This window comes from Phalaenopsis equestris, unplaced genomic scaffold, assembly GCF_001263595.1.
Source record: "Phalaenopsis equestris unplaced genomic scaffold, ASM126359v1 Scaffold000413, whole genome shotgun sequence".
In the NCBI taxonomy this organism is placed as follows: domain Eukaryota; kingdom Viridiplantae; phylum Streptophyta; class Magnoliopsida; order Asparagales; family Orchidaceae; genus Phalaenopsis; species Phalaenopsis equestris.
This window is the reverse complement of record NW_018164854.1, coordinates 955,485-960,938: the sequence shown is the minus strand read 5'-3', so window position 1 is coordinate 960,938 and position 5,454 is coordinate 955,485.

Genomic DNA, 5,454 nt, shown 5'->3' with positions numbered 1-5,454 from the left:
AGGAGAAATCGATAATTGGCCCAGTGGGCACCAACTATCGATTTCCCCAATGTGTTAAAAACCCAGGTGTGCTTGTATCTGATTCGAAGAGCTCGCGCCACGAGATTCAAACCCCTGACCCGAGGGACTTACACCAGAGGCCGCACAAATGAGTCAGGTCATTCGCGCGAACGCACACGCAAATATATATATATATATATATATAAAGAGAGAGAGAGAGAGAGAGAGAGAGAGAGAGAGAGAGAGAGAGAGAGAGAGAGAGAGAGAGAGAGAGAGAGAGAGAGAGAGAGAGAGAGAGAGAGAGAGAGAGAGATGTGCAAATCTGATCTACCATAGCATATATGTAATGTATAGAAATTAATTTTTCTTCCTACTTTTACAGATCACATATATGCCAAAAAAAAAAAAAATTGATAACTAGCTTAAAGCTAGTGCAAAATATGATAGGATCCTTTCATACAGATAGTACTAGTGCTAATTAGGTAGAGTGATGCATCTATGAGATGGATCGCAATATGATGCAATGCAAATGTGGGATTAATTATTCTTAAGCAAGTTAATTAGTTAGTAACCCCCATCATTATTTTTCATATAATTAGTGGCTGTGATGAGGAGTTTGTAAAACGTTTGGAATTGGGGAAGGGAGACTGGATAGAGGCCATTCCTACTACTTCCTTCAAGAAGAATTAGATTTGATCAGGTCTAATCTATTATTTTAAAGTCATTGCCGAGAAAGTAACTTGGGTAGAAGAAGCTTATAGGATGGCGAGGGTAGAATGCCACAACCTATGTGGGATATTGTAAGTGAGGTGTTGTGGCCCACTGTAACGTGTTCATTGGGTGAGCTGAGGAAAAGCTCCTGTGTCGAGAAGCCAATCAATTCTAGTAGATGAAGAGTATGTGACTGGAGCAATGGAGTTGTTGGATTTTATCAGGGAGTAAATTGGTTCAATTCTAGTAGATGAATGTCCAGTGATCAATTTGTACATAGATCTATCACACAATTAAGAATTTGGAGTTGATGGTGTAGCTATTGTTGTTGGATGGATACCGAAGGTGAGTGAATGCTCTACCACGACCTTTGTAAGCAGGTAAGTGTCCTATTTCTTTATTTGAGACGAGAGCTATTGCAAGAAAGGATTAGATTTTAGTGATTTTAATTTTCGAACTACATAGATGTGAGTATAGATCATTATTTTGTATATAAATCCCGAAGGACTAATAGGTGGGAAAATGATCATAAAGAATGTAGAGAACAATATCTTTCGTGTTGAGTTTGCAGCCTACTACTACATGCTGGTCAACAATGGATCTTATTTTGTTAAGGTATTCAATAATAATAATTTTTTTTAGTGATAACATGAGGCAGTTCATTTTTGAGTTGAATTACTTTAGTTATATTTGTTGATTGAAGATGTGTCATAAGAGTGTCCCAAATTGCGGCACATGAGGTCTTGTTTGGGGCAGCTTATAAGTGCTGACGGCGTTTTTAAAATGTCACCTCACTGTTTGGTTCCCACTTATTGAGGGATTATTTGAAAATGAGTTTTGGAATTTCTAAAAGACGCGGACTGCAGGCTAGACCACGGTCCGCATTTTGCGATTCCTATTTACGCATTAGCCCTCGATGGATTGCTCCCCCGACCTTGCCTTTTTTCTTCGCCTCTCCCGTGACCTTGCCTTTTTCCTTCGCCTCTCCCGTGACCCTAGCGCTTCGCCTCTCGCTTTCGTCAGCAAGTCGTTGCTGGACGCAGAAGGGAAATGTCTTGCCGATCCGAACGCTATTCTAGTTTGGAATCACGATCTCATTGTTCTTCGAAGGTGAATATTCAATCCTGATTGCTTTGAATTTGTATTTAGAGTCATAAGCGGTGTTGGATTTCTATTTGGGATGGTGATAGAGGCTCCATTGTTCTTTTTTTTTTCATCTGTGATCCTCCCCGCTGAAAGTGTTTATTTTTTAATGAGAGTTGAATTTCAGTCATGCATTTAGATTTCACATAGTATTATTTTTCGTGTATGTAATTAATTTTTTGCATTAATTTTACCTGGTCCTTTCCAACAAATGTGTTAACATGCCAGAGACATCCGGCTTATGGGTATTATTGTTTGAATTATTTTGTTTGGGTAGCAAACAAAGCCTAATCTTTTGTTTCCATTTGCGTATACAGATGTATGTTTTTAAGGCATATCATATCAGTGGGATTTTTTTAAAGATGTTTGGCTACTTTACCTGTGCATGAGAAGGTGTACTCACTTCTTGAGGTGATATTTTTTATTTGATATGAAAGATTTGAGTCGTATAAATGTAAACAATATTGTTTAGGTGGATAGTCTTTGAAGACGAGAAATTTATATAGGAATTGGATGGTGTGTATGTAAATGCCCCTAAAATTAATATAAATGCAAAATAAGTCATTTTGTTTAATTCAATAATTGAGTTCTATCATGGTGTCCTTCCTAGTCATTCTAAGTAATTTTTATCTACTCCACTTGTTTATGCATCTCTAGCCCTAGTTGTAAGCGCTACAACCAGCTAAATATATCTAATCTCAGTAGATGTTACTCTCGCCATATCTGATATAATAATTTTTCAATTTATTTTTTCAAGTTCTATTAAACATCCATCTAACATTTTCATTCACGTTGCTTAGTGAAAGAAATAAACATCATAAGAACTGACATTTAGATCTGAGTTTGCTCTAATTAAAGAAAAAATGTAATTGAAAATCTAATATCAAAGTAACTTTTAATTACCAAAATATATATAACTAGAATTCTTTTCGGTACCTCCACTTTATTTTCACCCGACATGGCTAAACATTATGATACATATCTAATACATATCTAACTGTTTATAACATATTGGATCAATATTTGGTTGATCGTTGGAGAGTATTCAAGTTTTGTTATCATCTTGATGAAATGACTTTTTATTTTTCTTTAGTTATTTCAAAGATGCATCTTTTTTTTCTATTCTAGGAATGAATCCTTTAAGTCTTTTTTTCTCTTCTATAATCTTTTGTTGTCTAAATTTTTATTTTGAAATTTTTAGAGGGTAGATATAGAAATTATTCTTTTGTTTTGTGATTTTTTTGCAATGAAAAGAAACATTTTGTGCTTATCTGTTAATCTGACAGAACTCAATGAGTAAAGCTAAAGAGGCTGGAACATCAGTCATGTGAGATAGAGAAGGAACTATCATATTTTGTGATTTATGTGTGAGGGAGGTTGAGGTAGGAAATATACTCACTACATTTTTTAACAAAGAAGGGTGACGAAATATCTTTGTTAAATTCAAAGAAATGACTGGAAAGGGATTACGATCGCATGAAAATGAAGAACAAATAGGACCAGTTAAAGAAGGATTGGAAACTATGGAAATTGAAAATGGGATCAACGAGAATGGGTCGGGATCCAGTTAAGCGCACAATAGATGCACCAGAGGAATGGTGGGCTGAGAAATTACATGTGCATAAATAACTCTTTTTATTTTATGTTTAATCTAATTTCGCATTAAGTTGACATTATTTTATTAATGCACATTTGTTATTTATATCAGGTAGTGCCGTCAGCATCTAAATCCTTTTCAACATCTAAGGTTCTTTCCAAGTAAAGCATTGATGATTTCCTCTGCATCTAAATCCTTTTCTTGTCCTAATAGTTCTTTAAACTCGAGATGATCTCTCAAGAAAATCGGGAAATATTTTCCCCTAAAATACTCTAGCCTTGTTTCTTGCATTATTGCCCGTTTAGATTTTAGCTGCTTGTTGTCTCTGACCTTCTCAACAAAAATCTGGTATACGTCCTTTTTGGACGCAGGTTGCTGCAAATGTCATTTATAAAAATTAAATTAGAAAAAAAAAAAAAGTGTGTAGAAGTATTTTACGATCACATAGCATATTTGGAGAGTTGAAGTGGACCTTTTTTGGACCCTTCTTTCGGAAAAAAAATGAGTTGTTGTCTCTGACCTTCTCAGCAAAAATCTGGTATACGTCCTTTTTGGAAGAGAATTTACATACCTAGCACAGAACTCTTATATGTGTACATATCTCACACCTAAATTTTCAAATTTACATACATAGCACTTTGGCGATATAAAGCTCCGCATGAAAAGGTGTATTTCAAATTTAAAAAGTGGTAATAGAACTTTTGTTGATGTGATATTAAACATTTAATTGTTATGTGTGTAAACACAATATTTAGGAATGAGATATATAAACACATAAGAATCGAGTGCTATGTATGTAAATGCCCCCAAATAAAAAAAGATGAAAGGGATGATTCCGCACATGGTGATTTAAAATGTTGTGCTCCCCTAGATAAAGATATGGGCATTACAAATTAATTTGTTCTATTGCAGCAGGAAGTTTTAAGTTGCTTAATTCCCTCGAGTGCTATTGCATGCATATATCCAACTTCAAGGTAGCCATATAGATTCCAGATACAGCATCATTTGGCACCAGCTTTCAGATGTTGTTCCATTGCTAAGCCCCAACTCCTATCAATAATATGTCTCAACCATAATTGGATGCAATTTGCACACATTTTGCACAAAGTCTGATACCAGTAGCATTGAGGGAAACCTATATAACTGCTTTTAAAAGATGTCATAAGACTTTCAAAAGATTTGCAATCTCGTGAATCTATAGAATCATGCATAGATTAAACAACCTTAGAAAAGATGCAAAAATATTTAAGCAATCTGGTAACATAAATATGACTCAAAGATTTACATACATATCACTTAAAGATTTACATACATGTCAAGATTTACATACATATCATTATGTCCAATGTTAGCAATTCTTACATTTATAACAACCAAATATTTACATACATATCACTCAAATATTTACATACATATCACTCAAAGATTTACATATATTACATTCAGAGAATTGCATAAAAATTGGTGATGAAGCTTCTTAATAGTATGGAATTGTCTGTAGCAAATAGTGTCAGATGCAATTTGTATCATGGGCACCAGTATCACTTGCTTTAGTTATTCCAAGCTTTGATGTGATCTCATGGGCACCAATACTGCTTACTTTAGATGCTCCATGATTTCAGCTACAAAGATAGATTTTCTCGAGTGTGATCTAAAACAAACTCTGTCAGAACATACAATTTACATAATTAAATGCAGATGTCAGTAGCCAGCAAAATTAATATAGAATTTAATGCTCCAAGTCATATATGTTTTAGTTTCCAACGAAAAAGATAAAAGCACAATACATCGTTAATTTTATACTGTCTAAAGTTATATGAACAGTTATATGAACTTAAAGTTAAAGATAAAACCATAAGGATTAGATGAGCATAGCACTAGCATCCGATTAACATAAAGTTTAAACTGTAAAAGTTATATGAACTTAAAGTGATATTCTGTTACTTTTATGGAGTTAATAAGAGTGGTGTTAATAAGAGTGGTGTTTGTGAAATCAAGTGAAT